The 21,150-nt window shown below is 41.0% G+C and overlaps 1 protein-coding gene and 1 pseudogene across 1 annotated transcript in view; both read right to left on the bottom strand.

Annotated features, from left to right (window-relative positions):
* LOC110520076 (UDP-N-acetyl-alpha-D-galactosamine:polypeptide N-acetylgalactosaminyltransferase 3 (GalNAc-T3)) overlaps positions 1 to 1,519 on the bottom strand; it is a 15,189-nt gene extending 13,670 nt beyond the window's left edge. Inside the window, exon 1 of the mRNA XM_036974360.1 lies at positions 324 to 1,519. The gene's annotated coding sequence lies outside the window, so the exon portion shown is untranslated. The remainder of the gene's footprint in view (positions 1 to 323) is intronic.
* Positions 503 to 21,150, bottom strand: LOC110504158 (annotated as a pseudogene).

The raw sequence follows: 21,150 nt of genomic DNA, 5'->3' as shown, positions 1-21,150 counted from the left end.
ATGTGACAAATGTGCCAAATAAACTGAGGCAATAAGCAAGATCATAACTCAGTCTCACATGCATGGGGAAAAAAAAGTTTTTCTTCAAAGCTGTGAACAGAATGAACTTGTTACATGCTATTTGAATTATGAACTTCCACACGTGAAAGCAGGAAAGTAACAAGATATGTGATTGTTTGGCTCTAGTACTTTGTCCATTAAAAGAGTTGGAGAAACGTTTTACTGTCTCCTAAACGACAGGATAGATCAGGCTACTTACTATACAATGTACTCGTCATAGCACTGCAGTTTAACATTCTTTTCGGAAAAATAATGTGACTTACCTGGACATTACATAATAAGGATGGGAACTGCAATCCAAACCCTTGATGAAAAAAAGTCAATTAAGTTATGTCAAGAATATCGCTAAAAGAAAATCCTCTTCAAAATATGCGGATTTCCAGATAAATTGTTGCCCCAAAAGAATAGAGTCAGTTGTGGAGCGTTTCTCAATCTCTACAAACTACTTCCGTCTCGTTGGATCCAGGTGCGCTCCTTTCAGGTAGAGGGTGGAACCCTTTTTAGTTGGCACGTGTACGTAGAACAGATCTTTCTGTCAAACCCCAAAGCCATGCAATTATTACGAGTGAAACATTGCAAAGCAGCAGGCATTCTGAGAACAAATTATGAATTTGTCATTTGGCACATAAAGTATGCGTCTATTTGTGTCAGTTGCAAAACTCACTTTGACTTACTCCAGCTACAAAGCTAGACCTCTCCGTGTGCCCCAAATAAAAAAAATAAAAAAAGTATTATCTTGCAGTCACTTTGTCTCAGGCAATATTGGAAATAGTCGACTCTGCGGGATAGGTCTGATCTAATAATGGTGTCAATTCTTAAAATAATAGGATTTGTTCAGCCAGCCATTCATTGAGACGGTTGCTGGGTTACAAATAGCGGAGGAACGTATCCTATACCTCTCTCATAAGCACCGCATCCAATCAGGCTACTTAGAAGAATAACAGAATGTCGCCTACATAAGACGCGGTATAGGTCTACCCTTCAGAAATAAATGAGCATAGCTGTATATTAATTTGAGCTATGCTAGATAATGTTATGTATAGTCATACAATAAGAGAGCGAACTGTCGGTCAAATATTGAATGGTCAAATATTCAAGCAAAACCGGTAGCTACAGAATAACTTATCAGATGGCTCAGTAAAGAGCATTACACGACAGGCTCGTACGTTTAACGTTGCGGTTTACACTAGAATCAAAGTCCCAAGCTTAAGTTTTTAGCCTGAAGAAAAGGAATGACTGAAAATGTGCCACTCGCCGAACATTTTGGACCCTCTGCGACATATCCCAACATATTCCTGTTTGCCAAGTCACCCTGGCAGATGGTATTCATAAAGTGTCCGATGCTTGAGGGGGTAAAGAAAATACGTGGACGCGGTAGCCATTCGGGGGAGGAATACTCCGGTGCCCAGTTAGGAGTCTTGTCAAGTAGGATCAACAAGTGACACAATTCACCATGTCTGTTCTCCTCTCCTTCTTGGTACTTAGCCTACAGCACAAGCTCAGAGTTGTGGAAGTGACCTTTTGCATTAATACAGGAATGGTCTATAGTACATCTTCTAGTTGAAATATGAATAGTAGAACAGCCATTCTCTTATATGTCCATAACTGAAAAAGTAATAACTAAACAGTTACTGTTGGAATATTCATTCTATATTCTTAATATCAACTCTTTACAAAACATGAAGTTACTGCATACAATTTCCATTAGTGTGTGTGCATGCAGTGTTGGGGAAGCTGCCCTGAAGACATAGTTTACCAAGCTACCAATTACTTCACTCTGGAAGAAGCTAATCTACACTAAAGCTACCCTTAAGAAATATATAGTTTACTGAACTAAAGTTACTTTGAAAAAGTAGTTCACTCCATCCAAACTACTTAATGAAAAATGATCAAATGTGAAATGTCATAGACTACAAATTGCAAGAACACATCACTCTGGAGTCAGATGTTTACATAATGCGTAATTTAGCCGATTAAACACAACAATTGTGAAAATTAGGCAGGTCTGATTGCGAAAAATAAAATAAATCTTGCCTTTTCAACTATTTTTGCAAAAAATAGTAGTGTGTAGTTCCACTAGTTACATGACAAAAAGGAATTAACTACTGAAAACACTACCAAGATTTGAATTTAGTTCAACTACCACCAAGCTAATTCAATTACTAATTGAACTACATGTAGTTCACTACTCCCCATTACGGTGTGTATGTGAACTTTTCAATATTATTTCTCAATACCCTGGTAATTGGCATAATGTACATGCTGTTCTTATAACTTAAACTTCATAGATGACTTTTCAAATACTGTTGGAAAGAAAACCATTTGAAAGACATGTTATGGGTCATTAACAAAGCTCAATGGTCATTAGGCTACTGGTACAATACTTACGAGTTTGGGTGTGTGTCTTGGCAGTGGGAGTCAACATTCAATATACTACCCTTAACATCTCTATGGGAGGGTTCTGTCCACTCTCAGAGTGGTATTTCCCTTCATTAAAAAATAACAACCTTACATGTATAACAAACAACAGCAAAACAACATTATCAACAGAGTGAATGACACCATAAAATCTAAATCAAGCCTAATGTAACTGACTGGCACTGAGTTGGATGCACACACTCATTCCTAACTTGGAAATAACTGCATGTCTCCATCCCAAATGGCACTCTCCCAATGAAGTGCACTACTTTTGACCAGGGCCATTTGGGAGGTAACCCAAATGCCCTGATTTGCTATGTAATGACTTAATCAAATCACAATACACTTTTATCAGTTGAATGTAGATAACAATATAATACTTATTTTTATATTTAAAAAAAAATCAGAAATATTGTATTAAAATATGCAGTCTCAGTAAATATACACGTATTTGCATATCCAACAAATACATTTTTTCAGGACACTAAGTCAGCGTTAATATTTTGGTTCTATTTTGTTATGACACTCCAGAAGTGGACTTAATCAGAGTAGATTGTGGATAAATTATTTTACAATTTTTCTATCTGTAAAATACTAAAGACATGTATGTGAAAAGCATTTTTGGCAAATGTTTCTGAAGAAAACGTTCTCTAGAATAAATAACTGACAACATATCAACAATTCCCTCTGGGCAAGTCTCGAGAATATGGGTGCGTTCATACACTGCTCAAAAAAATAAAGGGAACACTAAAATAACACATCCTAGATCTGAATGAATGAAATATTCTTATTAAATACTTTTTTCTTTACATAGTTGAATGTGCTGACAACAAAATCACACAAAAATTATCAATGGAAATCAAATTTATCAACCCATGGAGGTCTGGATTTGGAGTCACACTCAAAACTTAAGTGGAAAACCACACTACAGGCTGATCCAACTTTGATGTCATGTCCTTAAAACAAGTCAAAATTAGGCTCAGTAGTGTGTGTGGCCTCCACGTGCCTGTATGACCTCCCTACAACGCCTGGGCATGCTCCTGATGAGGTTCCGGATGGTCTCCTGAGGGATCTCCTCCCAGACCTGGACTAAAGCATCCGTCAACTCTGGACAGTCTGTGGTGGAACGTGGCATTGGTGGATGGACCGAGGCATGATTCAAGTCTGGGGAACGGGCGGGCCAGTCCATAGCATCAATGCCTTCCTCTTGCAGGAACTGCTGACACACTCCAGCCACATGAGGTCTAGCATTGTCTTGCATTAGGAGGAACCCAGGGCCAACCGCACCAGCATATGGTCACACAAGGGGTCTGAGGATCTCATCTCGGTACCTAATGGCAGTCAGGCTACCTCTGGTGAGCACATGGAGGGCTGTGCGGCCCCCCAAAGAAATGCCACCCCACACCATGACTGACCAACCGCCAAACCGGTCATGCTGGAGGATGTTGCAGGCAGCAGAACGTTCTCCACGGCGTCTCCAGACTCTGTCACATCTGTCACGTGCTCAGTGTGAACCTGCTTTCATCTGTGAAGAGCACAGGGTGCCAGTGGCGAATTTGCCAATCTTGGTGTTCTCTGGCAAATGCCAAACGTCCTGCACGGTGTTGGGCTGTAAGCACATCCCCCACCTGTGGACATCGGGCCCTCATATCACCCTCATGGAGTCTGTTTCTGACCGTTTGAGCAGACAAATGCACATTTGTGGCCTGCTGGAGGTCATTTTGCAGGGCTCTGGCAGTGCGCCTCCTTGCACAAAGGCGGAGGTAGCGGTCCTGCTGCTGGGTTGTTGCCCTCCTACGGCCTCCTCCACGTCGCCTGATGTACTGGCCTGTCTCCTGGTAGCGCCTCCATGCTCTGGACACTACGCTGACAGACACAGCAAACCTTCTTGCCACAGCTCGCATTGATGTGCCATCCTGGATGAGCTGCACTACCTGAGCCACTTGTGTGGGTTGTAGACTCAGTCTCATGCTACCACTAGAGTGAAAGCACCACCAGCATTCAAAAGTGACCAAAACATCAGCCAGGAAGCATAGGAACTGAGAAGTGGTCTGTGGTCCCCACCTGCAGAACCACTCCTTTATTGGGGGTGTCTTGCTAATTGCCTATAATTTCCACCTGTTGTCTATTCCATTTGCACAACAGCATGTGAAATTTATTGTCAATCAGTGTTGCTTCCTAAGTGGACAGTTTGATTTCACAGAAGTGTGATTGACTTGGAGTTACATTGTGTTGTTTAAGTGTTCCCTTTATTTTTTTGAGCAGTGTTTATTCACTCTGGCTATTTACTCCGATTTCAGAGCACTCTCGTCTGCATGTGCCAGAGCACAGAATAACTGCTGAATTTTACGAACGCTCAACACGTGCAGAATGATTGATGAATTTTACAAATGCTCAACACCCGTTGAATATGGCCGGTGTCAGTAAACGTCAGCAAAAATACGTAATTCAATTATTGCCAGCAACATGATAACAGCCTAACCAGCTCTGCTAGGGTGATAAAAATAGAGTGAGATGTTCTCTCATTTATGTTCAGGGTACAACACTGGACCTTTAGCCATCTAGCTTGAGTGCTTGACTGCAATTATGTCTGATCAACCCTACTCCTCGGCCAGAAGTACCCAGTGTGCGGCCTGAACGCTCCGAGAGCAAAACGCTCTGAATTTAAGAATGCCCAGAGCACACTCTGTCACTCCAGTGTGAATTTACGAACGTACCCTATATCTTCGGATAACCACACAATATTTGGTGAATGTAGATGCTTCTGAAGCTGGGGAAAGTGAGTTGGTGTGTGGGAAGAGTCTTACTCCCGGGAAATGGCAGTAAAGACAAATACATTGAATTTAGACTACCAAATGCCAAACACCTACTTAGACCCAATTACCATCTCTTCAAAGTAAGTTACTACATATAGTCCAGTTTGTTCAATTCTCAATAATATTTACTTTTAAATGATGTGCAATTCAATGTAGTGAGCTTTGAAATTATGGATGTACTGTATGTCAATTTTAAAGTGGTTAACATTCCTGACATTTTTATGATGTCAGTATGATAAACTAAAGAAAATATACATTTCCATCAAGACTGACATTTTTATGTTTACTTTTTTGAAAATACTAATATTAATGGACCAAAATACCAACACATCTCAAATTGATTGGTAGATGCTAAAATGTCATTTCAGCCAGTGGTGCCTGGCCTCAGTGACATTTATTGCACAACAATATATCTTTCTTCATTGAGTGTTGCAACAGAGTCACTGTTTTCATTGTATTGCAAGAAAAACACATGGTAAAAATAAGTCTATAACAATACGTGTTTTGTATTGTAGTCACATGATTATTAAAAGCACTGTTTCTCATCTCTCCGAAATTCCCTTGATACACAATGAGAAAAATATCCTCCATAATAACTTCCAAATACTTAAGAATAATAATGCATGTCAACAAAAAACATAAAATGAGATCAAACAATCAAAAACTGTCTCTCTCTCTCTCTCTCGCTCTCTCTCTCGCTCTCTCTCTGTGTGTGCCGAGACCACAAAGCTGCTAGAGCTTTGTCCAAAGATGTCCTTCCTCATCCTTGGATAATTGGGACGAGCCTCCAAAAACCGAAAGAAAACATGAGCATATAAAACATTTCTTTAAACAAACCTATAGTGGGGTTCATAGTTCCGCGCTGCATCCTGGAATGCCTGCTCCTTCTCCATAATGTATTCAGAAGATTTACAGCATGAAAATGAACAATGACCGTTACTGTGATTGACAAAAATCCAGTCTGATTCGTTTTGATCAAGGGTTTTACAGTATGGCTCTTCGCTATGCAGCCAGATAATGTAATAAATACCATTTTACTCCCCCCACCCACCCACCCCCCAACATTGACCTTATTATGGCAAAGACATCTTTTCAAGAGGTCCCCGCCCATGTCATATTTCCCTGACTGGATGTAAATGTTGGCCAGAAGCAGCCAGATCTTCTCAAGCTCGTCAGTGTCAACAATGCTCCAGTTCATCTTAGCTATGCGTTTGAGCTGGTTCCTGGCTCGAGGGGTTTGTTTGAGAATCATGTAGGCCGTCGCCATGGCTAGCAGTGCAGGCACATGATCCTTCTAAGTTAAAACAGGGAGCTCTGGTTAGTTGAGTGTTGTTTTACAGTCAATCACATCTAACATGCCTTTTGATTTCTATTAAGTAGACAAGGGTATGCAAAAATGTAAATTGGAATGTTTCATTGTCAGCAATAAGGAAAATTAAGTTGTGCATTCTTACACAACTTCTCTTACTATGGTAAAAACGACTTACCATAAAAAAGGAAAGTCGCTCAATAGATAAGCTGTTAAGAAAACCTCCAAAGTCAACCTCCATAAAGTGTTAAGCAAAGAGAAAGCCTGAGATAATGCATCCAGTGAGGTTAGAGTTGCTCTAAGGGTGTGTATGCCCACTCATGTACACCATCTGGAGTTGACTTACCTCATTGTTCGCAATCTCTGTGAAAACATTCAGGCCTTTCTCAACATTGGTTTTCTGCTTGGTGGCCAGAAAGCAGTAGTTCTCTAGGATCCGTAGTTGGACGTGTCCACTGGCTGTGTGGGGCTTTAACTCCTTCAGGGGATTCTCTGCCGTCCTCACAGCAAGCTGCTCCGACTCCTGAGTTCCTGAGCATAGATGAAAATGGAAAATGAAGAGCTGTTACATCAATGACAACTTGACAGCCAGATATATGAGCAAGGATAGCATTCATTTACAGAGGTGTTTTAGCTAATGTTTAAAAAAAAAAACATTTTTACATTGAGCTCCAAAAGTATTGGGACAGTGACACATGTTTTGTTGTCTTGGCTCTGTACTCTAGCACTTTGGGTGTGAGATGATACAACGACTATGAGGCTAAATTGCAGACTGTCATCTTAAATTTGAGGGTATTTTCATCCATATCGGGTGAACCGTTTAGAAATACAGCACTTTTTGTACATAGGAACCCCCCCTTTTTAGGAGACCAAAAGTATTGGGGCAAATTTACTGATATATGTCTATTAAAGCAGTCAAAAGTTTAGTATTTGGTCCCATATTCCTACTTGTGACTCTACAAACCTGTTGAATGCATTTGCTGTTTGTTTTGGTTGTTTTTCAGAATATTTTGAGCCCAATAGAAAGGAATGATAAACAATGTATTGTGTTATTTTGGAGTCACTTTTACTGTAAATAAGAACAGAATATGTTTCGAAACACTTCTACATTATTGTAGATGCTACCATGATTACGGATAATCCTGAATGAATCATGAATAATTATGAGTGAGAAAGTTACAGACGCACAAATATCATACACCCAAGACATGCTAACCTCTCACCATTACAGTAACAGAGGAGCTTAGTATTTTTTGGGGGGGGTATGATATTTATCCCTCTGTAACCTTCTCACTCATCATTACTACCAATTCATTCAGGATTATCCATAATCATGATAGCATCCACATTAATGTAGAAGTGTTTAGAAACTTTTCTATTCTTATTTACAACAAAAGGGACTCCAAAATGACACTCACCATGTCAGTTCTCAAAGACTTCTCCTCCCATAGTATCGTCGTCTGGGTTAAGACAGACCCCAATCGTTGTCTTTCCAGGCCTTGTTGAAGTGTCGCAACCCATCACTGGGTTCACCTGTGTACCTGGGCACCAAATACAACCTCATTATTAAAAACATACCATTCTAAATAAATGTACATGGATTCAATAAATGTTATTCATATACTTACCACAGATAAAGTAGTTTGCAATAGTTAAACCCAGGGTCAAACTTGGCCCTGGAGGATTGTTTTTCAGCCATCTCCAGAAACCTGGGAACTTCCTCTAACTTCCCAGATCTCCTCAGCAGGTCGATTAGATGTGCCAGTGTTGGGTAGTTGTCTAGCAGGAACATATGGGAAAGACATTACTTCCCATCCAGGGGAGGTCAACTCAGCAGTGTATATTTACATTGAGGTTCTTAAGTTTCCTTTTAAAGATTTGCAAATCTCCATTTAAGTTCTATTTCAGTGGGGAAGTTGTGTATTCAGATCCAGGAGTAACAGAGCCCTGTCACACCTGGTTTGCGCTCCAGTAGCTGCTGAAAGTGGAAAAAACTTGCTCATAGTGCTGCTTCCTGAAAGTCAGGTCAGCCATCATATACGAGGAAAGATAGAATCCCCTCCGGCGCCATAGAACCTATGGCGTCGGAGGGGATGGCTGCTGTTTTACAGGCTTTTTTTCCCCCCTCATTGTTTGTAACTAATGTTGCTGCTACCGCCTCTTATGACCGAAAAGAGCTTATGGACAACAGAACTGCGATGACTCACCTCGAACTGGACAAAGATTTTTTCTTTAATGAGTCCGATGCGAAGGATATACTGCTTTGTCAAGACAAGGCCCAAATCCCCCATCATCAGCGAATAGAAAAGACAGAGGAAAAGGGGGGGAGGGTGGGGTGCCTTGTAAGAATTTGCCGACGAGTAGGTAAACCACCACTTCCCTCCGTATTATTGGCCAACATGCAATCATTGGAAAAAAAACTGGACGATCTCCGATTAAGACTATCCTACAAACGGGACATTAAAAACAGTAATATCTTATGTTTCACCGAGACGTGGCTGAACGACAACACGGATAATATAGAGCTTGCTGGCTTCTCTGTGCATCGGCAGGACAGGGCAGCTACATCTGGTAACACGAGGGGCGGGGGTGTGTCTCTATTTGTCAATAACTCTTGAGGTAAGTCTTGAGGTATTGCTCCCCTGAGGTAGAATACTTCATGATAAGCTGTAAACCACACTATCTACGCAGAGTTCTCATCAATACTCGTAGCCGTCTATTTACCACCACAAACCAATGCAGGGACTAAGACCACACTCAAAGGGCTGTATAAGGCCATAAGCAAACAAGAAAATGCTCATCCAGAAGCAGCGCTCCTAGTGGCCGGGGACTTTAATGCAGGCAAACTTAAATCCGTTTTACCTCATTTCTACCAGCATGTCACATGTGCAACCAGAGGATAAAAAACTCTTGACCACCTTTACTCCACACACAGAGACATATACAAAGCTCTCCCTCACCCTCCATATCCTCCTGATCCCTGCTTACAAGCAAAAACTAAAGCAGGAAGTACCAGTGACTCGCTAAATACGGAAGTGGTCAGATGACTCGGACGCTACACTACAGGACTGTTTTGCTAGCACAGACTGGAATATGTTCCGGGATTCATCCAATGGCATTGAGGAGTATACCACATCAGTCACCGGCATTTACGATGTCGTCCTCACAGTGACAGTTTAAACATTTCCCAACCTGAAGCCATGGATAACCTGCAACATTGGCACTGAGCTAAAGGCTAGAACTGCCGCTTTCAAGAAGCGGAACACTAATCCGGACGCTTATAAGAAATCCTGCTATCCCCTCAGACAAAACCATTAAACAGGCAAAGTGTCAATACAGGACTAAGATTGAATCCTACTACACCGGCTCTGATGCTTGTCGGATGTGGCAGGCCTTGAAAAATATTACGGACTACAAAGGGAAAACCAGCCGCGAGCTGCCCAGTGACGCGAGCCTACCAGACGAGCTAAATGCCTTTTATGCTCGCTTCGAGGCAAGCAACACTGAAGCAAGCATGAGAGCACCAGAAGTTCCCGGACAACTGTATGATCACGCTCTCCATAGCCGATGTGTGCAATACCTTTAAACAGGTCAACATTCACAAAGCCACAGGGCCAGATGGATTACCAGGACGTGTACTCAGGGCATGTGCAGACCAACTGGCAAGTGTCTTCACTGACATTTTCAACCTCTCCCTGACTGACTCTGTAATACCTACATGTTTCAAACAGACCACCATAGAACCCATGAACTAGAAAGCGAAGGTAACCTGCCTAAATGATTACCGCCCGTAGCACTCACGTTGGTAGCCATGAAGTGCTTTGAAAGGCCGGTCATGGCTCACATCAACACCATAATGCCGGAAACACTAGACACACTCCAATTCGCAAACCACCCCAACAGATCCATTGATAACGCAATCTCAATCGCACTCCACACTGCCCTTTCCCACCTGGACAAAAGGAACACTAACATTATGTGAGAATGCTATTCATTGACTACAGCTCAGCATTTAACATCATAGTGCCCACAAAGCTCATCACTAAGTTAAGGACCCTGGGACTAAACACCTCCCTCTGCAACTGGATCCTGGACTTCCTGACGGGCCGCCCACAGGTGGTAAGGGTAGGCAACAACACATATGCCACACTGATCCTTAACACTGGGGCCCCTCAGGGGTGCGTGCTTAGTCCCCTCCTGTACTCCCTGTTCACCCACAACTGCGTGGACAAGTATGACTCCCACACCATCATTAAGTTTGCTGATGACACAAAAGTGGTAGGCCTGATGACCGACAACGATGAGCCAGCCTATGGGGAGGTCAGAGATAGGACAACAACCTCTCCCTCAATGTGAGCAAGACAAATGAGCTACTCGTGGAAAAGGAGGGCCGAACAGGCCCCCATTAACATCGACATGGCTGTAGTGAAGCGGGATGAGATTCCTTAACTTTAGTTATTTTAGAACTGAACTGCACTGTTGGTTAAGGGCTTGTAAGTAAGCATTTCACGGTAAGGTCTACATCTGTGGTATTTGGCGCATGTGACAAATATAATTTGATTTGATTAATCAAGTTTTACAACACGATTTTCAAATGGGACTCGACAGAGATGGCATATAAATAGAACTAACCAGTGTTGCATCTTCATTGACCTGGTCACTCTTCAGAATGACACTGCATTTCTGTTGGCAGCCATTCATTCTAGAGTAAGTTACAACCGAGCCAGCTCCAACATCACCTACTAGCAATGAAAACATTCAAAATTAACCTTTCTCAACCGATTATCTTCTAACATCGTAATAATAATATCCTTTCCTATGAGCACATGTAGTAATATATCTGGCCGGGTGTGAAACATACATTCACCCCCAAAAATGTCACTTATTTATATTATAATTTAGCGGATAAGATAAACTATCGTAATAAGCAAATGAGCAAACTATACAAAAACAGCACATAACGGAGACAGAAAGAGATGCTAGGGATTCACAATTACAGCTGCAGAGAGAACACACTTGAAGGCTTGATTCAGCTGCACCGTACTTGCTATCCCTCTCACAATAGACAAGAGCTTCCTTGTAGAATTTCACTGCGCTCTCATAGCCTCTAAGACTCGTGTAGTGTTTAGCGATCTCGGCACAGATCTGTGCAGCGAGCTGCTTCTGCATGGGGACGGCGTCTGGCTGCTCCAACACCTTGGCCTGCACATCCCAGGCCTAAAGGTCAGCACAAGGCTGGGTTCACGTATATCTAAGCAATAGCAATGTTGTGAATTATGCGCATATCTTGGGTGAGACCTAGACGCATGATCATAATAATATATTTCAGTCATTTCAGTTTCTCTCATTCTGTGCCTGGTCCTTTATTAGGTGATACACAGGATGATCAAGGACCTGGCAGGGAGAGGCACACAGAGTTATTCGAGGAGGGGTGTTCCCATAACAGTTCTGTTTGATCTAATATCACATTCATCTGGAATACTGTTCTTACCTCAAAGTTGTAGCTGAGGCAGAACTCTAGAGACTAGGAGGAGAGCTTGTAATTGCCTTGTTAGAGGTGGATCTGTTCCATGAGCAGGTAGGCCTCAGCATGGGAGGGACACTGGTCCAGGCAATATTGGAGGCTGCTCTGTGCAGTGTCAATGTCACCTAAAGGACATCAGCATTGCCATCAAACCTATTGTTGTCATCCATGTTGAGAAGCCCTTGGCATGAAAACAGAGCAGAATTCTGTCACATGCAATACAGTTGAAACTCACCTGACTGAAACCTGACTTTGGCCAATGGCAAGCCACCCTGAAGGAGTCCAGGTACTATCTTGACCACAGTGTCCAAAACAGAGGTTTAATGCTGGAGCTGAGCGGCAGGAGGCTGGACAGTAATCTCTATAAATGGATCCATAGATGTGCAGAGCCCCTTCGCCAACTTTCTCCCCTCATCTAATGTATATCCCCTTACAATTTCTACACTGCCTGAATAAAGCGTGAAATTATGTATTGAACAAATGTATCCACACACATCCCCCTCCAGACTGACCTTAGCAGGACAGAGTTCTATGGACTCCGTGACAATCTCCAGCAGGAAGTCAGGGTCGAGCTTCTCAAAATAGTTCCACCACCAATGGCAGGCCCTGCAGTGTGTGTGTCCACTGCATCGTTCAGCGGGTTGGTGACATCATCCTGTGGCCTGTGTTTCTTCACAGCCAGCACAGCGTGCAGGTACAGCAGCTCCTGAAAGAGAGGAGAGGGCAAGCCAAGGGTGTCACAGGGTCTCCACAGTATTCAGCTCAGTAGGACTAGGGTAGCTCTACTGGTAACAGTATTGTTTATACCACAATCGTACAGCAGAATGTGCATCCCAAATGGCACCCTATTCCCTTCATAGTGTACTACAAAAGCAATGCATTTGGGACATAACCAGAGAGTATCTTCTGGGCCAGCAGAGGCCATAAAACTAAAGACTCACAGAACCAGCTGTTACTCAGAGGTTACTCATTCAGGCTGATGTCACTGTAAATGGCTTAACAAACACAGAAAATACCAAGAATTACTCAACAAAAAGTTGTGCAAAAGGCTACTGGGCTTTACTTTATTTCCAAATAGTGGATATGAATGTCAAAAGTGTAATAGGGTTACTTTGGCTTGGCCTTTGAACTGGATTAAACAGAGTAATATCTTTCCTCTATCAGCCTTAACCCTGATTTCCCGATAGACTGCTGGATCTCTATGAGAAACTCCAGCTGTTGCTCTGCATCCTCTAAGTGTCCCTCGATCAGCTGGCACCTGATAATACCTGGAAATACAGATAATGTGTAAGTCATTTAAAAACGGTTTAATATTAGTTAATAGATTGCTTTCATTTCTCAACTAAGCAGTAGATATTACCCAATTTTGTATAGGTATATATGTATTTATTTTACTAGGCAACTCAGTTAAGAACAAATTCTTATTTTCAATGATGGCCTAGGAACAGTGTGTTAACTGCCTGTGGGGCAGAATGACAGATTTGTACCTTGTCAGCTGGAGGATTTGAACTCGCAACCTTTCGGTTACTAGTCCAACGCTCTAACCACTAGGCTACCCTGCATGATCACATACATTGCTGCATTAAAGCTAAAAAGCATATGCTAGAACAATCAGCGTAACCTGTCAAAGCTGAGACACTTGTTTCATCCAGAGTCATGGCAGTCTTGTATCACTTCATAGCCCATTTGATTCTTCCCTGCAGAACCAACTGGTAGCGCAGCTCTGTGGCCAGATAAGCATCCCCTTGGGCTTGGGAGAAGGCTTTGTCCACCATGATGTGGTTCTGCTGAATCACTGTCTAATTTCTATTTCTACCGTACTTCTACACCTGCATTGCTTGCTGTTTGGGGTTTTAGGCTGGGTTTCTCTACAGCACTTTGAGATATCAGCTGATGTACGAAGGGCTATATAAATAAATTTGATTTGATTTCTTCCACACTAGTAAATTATAATTTTAGAGTATTTCTTTGTGTATACCTCATGTCACACATGGCATGTACTGGTTCAGAGACTGTTGCAATGTTACAAGGGTGAAGTGAAGGGGTTCGACATCTCTTCAGAGGTGTAACCAGTGTCTTTTATGTAAAATATATGTTTATTGCAAACCATCAAACACGTCTTACCACCCATGTGAAAGCGAAGGACATCCTGTAGAAAAGCTCTGGGCTGTGAGGCTCTTGGGTGTCCAAGCTGCTGATGAGATTTGAGAGCTGGTTCACTGACTACCAAAAAGGAAAAAGGGTATCCCGTTTGACCATATACACATCATGAAAACAGTCACCCTTCACAATTAGTTGTGTGGCAATGGGTTATAGTGTAATCTGTTTCCCATGTTAGCTCGTACTGTTTGAACTTTACCTCTGTGATCGTCTCCCTCTGATGTCTCCCTAAGGAGGGAAAAGTGAGCATTCTCAGGGCTTCCAGGTTGTTTTTATCCTTCTGCAAGAGTCTGGAATGGGGTAGGAAACATCACATTAATGACCAACACTGTTTGTTTGATCCTAATGAAAACTTGGTGCTGTCAGGGTTTTATATTAGTTTTTCCCGTGATGGCTTATGTGACAGACAAGGCTGGAGCAAAAGTAGAGAATACAATCTAAGGAAGAACACCGAGTTAGACAATGAGAAAAAAAAAGAGCAGGACTGCGCACTACATGTGTCCATCCCTGTTCACAAAGCTACAGCTCAGCAGGGCTAAACCAGTGGCTCTGGTCTTGGGCTTAATTCCCTTAGAAACAGGCTCCACCTGAGTGATCCTCCTTCCTGCAGTTCATAGAACCTGGAGGAGTGCATCCTGGGAAACGTGTAGCTCTAGCGCTTCAACTCAAAGGCCTTTTTATATTCTCTGGCTCTGGCCAGGGTCCAGCGGGCGAGCAGTCAGGAACAATGGTTCAGTCATTATGCCACTGGTTCCAGGCATCACGCTCCATTTTCATTTGCACTTGAATACGGACCCACTTGCAAAGGCTGACTGGCTCGTTCTTTACATGGCTGCTATTGATTGGCCAAATCCAGCAATGAAAGTGTTTATTTGATCCAAACAAATCTTTATAAACTACAAATTAAGCCAACTAATATTTCCAGTATCATTATTTTAAGTTAACAAGAAAACCCAATTTTTAGAGCAAAAACACCTATAAGATGGGATACTTTACCTCTGTGCTGCGCCTACAGTTTTCTCACAGGGTCAATAGAAGCTTCATATTCTTAATAAAGGCAGAGAGAAACCCAGGGAAACTAACAGTCACTTGGTTGACTTCCTCCAAAGCTCCGGAGTAATTCTGTTGACACTCATAGTAATGTGCCTGAAACAGACAAAATATCACATCATTTATGGGCATGTCGAGGGAAAGTCAAACGCATTGTTGTACATCTGTTTCAACAGAAAATGACTCTACAAAAAGAGCAAAAGGAAGCAAGCTAGCATTAGGTATTACCACAGATAAGGCAAAACGATCCATTCAATATATGGTTAGATATGGTACAAATTGAGACACAGATTGTGTTAGTGAATAATAAACTCAGTCATCCTAGTAAGGATGTGGGACACAGAAAATCTAGCACATTGAAGTACAGTAACTAAGCGCCACATGAAATTATGGGAAGTGACAGAGAACTCAACAATGTCTCCAATGAGTTGTCCCATGTCATTTCAGCAAGCCGTGACACCCACCATCTCAGATTGTTCTGAAATTGTTTCTGTAGTTAGAAACAGGTAAGATTGGCATTCCTGAAACATTATTTTGTTGAAATGTCATTTTATCTCAGAGAAATTCATTGATTAAACCCAAATTGGCAATTTAAATTTATAGGATTCAGATAACATTGAATAAATATAGTACCCAACATCCGATTTGGCCCAAACTTTTTCCTACCAATGAGTAACACATAAGGAATCCCCAAAAACGGTAAAAAGCCACCCACAGATCCCCCACACCCATCCCACCCCAACAACCAGTATACTGTACAGTATAATTTCTATATGTTTGACAAGTAGTATGAAGCGGTGACTTGGAGTATTGCATCTCCATACTATGTCATGTATTCCCTGTGAATTTGGTGATGTTTTTTCCCCCCTGTTCAGAGAAATTAGTAATTCAATTTGCTTGCATTATTTACCATAAAGTAGTGTAACAGTACCATAGTTTGACCACTAAATGTCACTGTTTCTGCCATACCGCCACACTATCCATTTTGTTGGTCTCTTGTGTTTACTCTTAGGGATAGGCGTCGTCAACGGGATTGTAGAGAAATAACAAATGTTGCTACATATAAGTGTCTTATATCGGCTGAAAGCTTTACTTCTTGTTAATATAACTCCACTGTCCAATTTACAGTAGCTATTACTGCGGAAAAAATGCCATGCTATTGTTTGAGGAGAGCTCCTAACAACAAAACACTTTTTTCACCACGATAGGTTTGATAAATTCACCTCTAAAGGTGAAATGTGTACTTTCATTCTGAAATCCTGCTCTGATTTATAATCCAAAGGGTCTCAGAGATAACAGGAAGTGCCGTTTTGTTAGATAAAATCATTTTTCATATCCTAAAAAGGTCCATATAGCATGCACGATTGATTTTGTATTGCCACTCGTTCAATTTGCAAAGAAAGGAATCTGTGAAAATCTAACCCTAAACGTTGTTTCAACCAGTCAAATCACATTCATACTTATTCCTCAGAGATCCTACAACGTAACCAGACTTCACCATATCATTAGGGGTGTAGTATGTCCTATAGGACACCATATTTGAGAGCGACGCTTTCATGGCACGCCGATGATGCGGGCGGTCTTCACTTGATCGACTGTAACTTTGTCAAATAAGCACCAATCGGGGTCAAACAAAGCTAGCTAGATAGCCTATGAGCTGGGCTTTACGTATCTGTCACAAAATGTAGCTGCTAACCTTGTGCGACAGCAAGCCTTTTCCTTTTGTACAATTTTTTTGGGCAAATGTTGAACTTATAATATGGCTACTAATACTTGGAAAGATAAATCAAAGTCCAAGTATACATACTTGATAATATTCTTGCAGAAAAATGGAATATGAATGCGAATGTCTCCTTCATGATTTCCCCAAATGTACCTGGGGACTTCACACTAAAAGTAATGTAGTTTGCTCATACTTCGAGTTATCCGTCTGAAACATTGCACATACACTGCTGTCATCTTGTGGACACCATCGGATTGAGTGAAGTAGTGTGAAACAACCAGAGTGATGGCTAGATTTGGGACCTTTCTGTTGCATCTCAAAGATGGTGGTAGAAAAAACCAAAACGGTTAGTTTATTCTTTGTATTTTCTTCTACCAGATCTGTTGTGTTATATTCTCCTACATTCCACAGTTTCCTTTCAAATGGTACCAAGAACATACATATACTTGCTTCAGGGCCTGAGCTACAGGCAGTTAGATTTGGGTATGTCATTTTAGGCGAACATTTTTAAAAAAGGGGCTATCCCTAATTATTAAACAGATCACAACATTTCCTTTGCAACTTTGGGTAAAAAAAACACTAGATTTGCTCATGATGACAATCATTTGTGTGGTCATCCTCACAAGTCAAGCCAGTCCTCCATAAAAGCTAATATGCTTAATCTGTCTCCAGGAAATGGCCCCTTTGCGTGTGGTTTATTCGCTTCAAAAAAGGGATTAGTTACTGTTAGACTATTCCTGGTGAACAAGCAAACCATTAGGCTACAGCAGTTCTAATGGTTTTAATGTTAAGGTCTCTAGTGGTCTTCAATGGTAAAAGGCCCAAACACACACTGTGCCATATTTTGCAATTGTAATGGTATTGGTTTGTGTTGGGTTTAATGTTGAATGTCACTAATCACAATACATATTTTCAAAAACATCTGACTGCCATGCAATTCATTATTTTAGTAGCTAGACTATTTCTCCATCAAAGTTTAGGGCATGGGGAAAGTTTCAAATGACAATTGCATAGGGAAAGCCCTCTCAGAGAGCGGCTACTTGTTGGACTATACAAGGAGAGTTGGGTTGAAGCATTTGGTAGCTACGAGAAGGACAAACTGAATTGTTTGCATGGAGGACGACCACACAATTTTATTTCATAATATTGGTTTTCTACCCAAAGTTGCAAAGGAAATGTTGTGATATATACGGATGAAGTTAACATACACCTTAGCCAAATACATTTAAACTCAGTTGGCTGCTGGCCTACACCCACTTTCAGACATGCACAGAGCAGACTGAAAGGGGAAGGGTAGCTCTTGACTTGAACCACAGGGGTTCTCTGCAAAGAGAGAGTAATCCAAAAGGCACAGACACACCCCTTGACATTCAATTGGCACCCTTGACCTGTATGTATTCTCTCCTTATTGGTCTCTGTGGTGCTTAGTTAATGGGAACTCCATTGCCAGACCCATCGTAAAGTTTTTACACAGTCTGGCAGTCTGACTAAAATACCAGAGGTATGAGGAGAGACATCCTCCTTTGTATTTATGGGAACAAATATTTCCTAACACTTCGGATCCTATTCTTGGACAGTTATAAGACACAATGCGTTAATGCAACAAACAAAAAATATATATATACTAATTACTGTCCATGAGTAACCTCAACCTTGTGGGTCTGTGGGTGTTTGGGCCAATAAAGTGCCAACTCAATTCTACCAGTGACTAGTCTCTCATGCCCCTATGAATGGGGACACAGGGCAATAGTTTTTAATCTAAACCAGCCCTTTTATACTGGAGTACACTAACCCATAATTGGGTCTCTTTTCTTGACACACAGTCGCAGTTTACCAGATAAGAAGTCAAGAAGATCAAAAAGTAAATTGGTGTAAGGGTGTATTACGTCCTGTGCTGGCCCCAATGTCATATCCATTCTGGATTCTGAGTGGTAAAATCATAGCTGAAAAATGCCTCTGTGTGTCTACTGTATGTGGGAATTGCTTATGTCCGTCCTACATGTAGTGTTGATACATGGAATATTCCTCAACTGCATATATCATAAATTGCTATTGCAAATAGAAGTATTATGTTCAACAACTGACATTTTCAGATATTATTTTGACAAACACACTTTAACACACTTTGGTGCTTACAATTCATTCTCTATTGTCATAGACTTGATGGGCACTGTCACCTGTGATCTATGTGATATGACTTTCTTTAAGCACGTACTGTTGAAACTGTCACTTGATATTTTTTTCTTAAAGTCTACAAACGCTCTACATTTATTCACTCTGTGACAGGGTTGGATCCTATATGCTACTTTTATTATTCTCCTGTAAATGGTTCAGTGCCTATAATTTAGGCTGTGTGTAGAATGGGGCATAAAGGAAATGACCTCTACTAGATTATAGTGATAAGGAAATCAGCATACAGTTTTGGTCTGTGAATTAATTTGCATATAACTAATCAGAATTCCATTATGTTTACATAAAAAAATAGGATACTTCAAAATGAGAAGATCCTGCCATGGAAAATATGACTGGGTGGACATGAAGTGGAAAGGAGGGTGAAATAACTCACACCATGCAGCAGGACACCTTCAGCTGTGGGGTCTTTGTAATGCAGGTTTGATAGTTATATTTTCAATAATGAATGGTTAGCTGTTATGTGACAATTAGGGCAATTTTTTTGTGTGTAGATGGCCAAGGAAGTTGCACAGAACTTCCCCAACATCCCCTCCCAAATTGACATAGAACCTTCACAAAAACACATGGAGCAACTGCGAAAATTAATAGCTGAAGAATATACTAAAAATGGCTGGTATGTAATGACATTTAATTCAAAGTAAATGTTAATTCTTTATTTTTATGTAGTTGTGTGGGACAGCCATAAATTCAGTTCATGCCTATGATTTCAGAGTTCAACAAAGCCAACAACTGCTTCATGTGTGCCACTGATAAAGAACCTGGATATGGCCCAAAGACTGACTGGGTTAGTAACTTTATTTAACATGTTTATAATCTCTTGACAACAGTGACGGCATGTATGACAATTTATGATACACAATGGATGGCTAATTCGTCATACTGCATTGATATTTGATAATATTTATATCGTGTAATGCTTTGTTTTGTTTTAGATTGAATGTTTTGCATACCAACGGGGGTTCCATGTGCTGTGCCTAGGAATGAAGACAAGAGTTCAGAGTGAAGAACACAAACTGGAAGTGCTGTCTTTGTTGTTGAAAGTGTATGTTATACCCCATCCACACTGAAGAGGCTCTGAAATGTACATCAACCAGGGATAAAGAGAAAGTTAACACTGAAATGTTTTGTACTTATTTGAAGGTAAGTGTCTGTTGACATGTTGGAAAAGATTACAGGTCTACAATTTCTGTTTAATTAGTCAAATTTCAATTTTTATTCATTGATTTTCTGGCCACCATTACTGTGGTTACATGTTCAGTATATGTATTGACCAGCTAACCCACTGCAGCCTACCTCACTAGCTCACTCTCCATCCCTGCTTTAGACAATTAATAGCATGAGTCTTGAATTTTTCCCTTTTCCTTTATGATTGATATTAACGATGAAAGGAGATATTATCTGTCTCTCTCCTATTGTGTACTGCTGTTAAATACAGTGGCAAAATTGTAAAAAAGGGAAAGTAAGTACTTAGAACAACCAATTATTATAGATAAATATTCAAGAAAAGGGTTAACAACACTGGACTGAACCCCCTAATTTTCAAACTAATATTAATATACAACAATATAGAAGATACATGACTAGAGCGAATATCCGTCGAATATCCAACTTGAAACTGGTTTTTACCTCGGTTACTTTTGTGACATATCTCAATCAGTGAATAGAGAATTAGCTACGGTGCAACACGTCAATTTACCAGAGTTGACTCTTCATCCTCTGTTTCTGCCATGACCATGTTTCACTTATAACAGCAGCAATGAAGTAGATGGTAAAAGTCTTCACTGAATACCGCAGCCACCTTAACAATCAAAAGGCTAGATACAACCAATTCTAGCTACATTTTCGCCATTTTACAAAAACTAGTTAGCGTCTTTCGTTTACTTGACAACCACCGCCG

Source organism: Oncorhynchus mykiss, chromosome 3 (assembly GCF_013265735.2).
Source record: "Oncorhynchus mykiss isolate Arlee chromosome 3, USDA_OmykA_1.1, whole genome shotgun sequence".
NCBI classification, from domain to species: Eukaryota; Metazoa; Chordata; class Actinopteri; order Salmoniformes; family Salmonidae; genus Oncorhynchus; species Oncorhynchus mykiss.
Note: the sequence above shows the minus strand (reverse complement) of the source record. Positions and strands in the feature narration are given on the sequence as shown.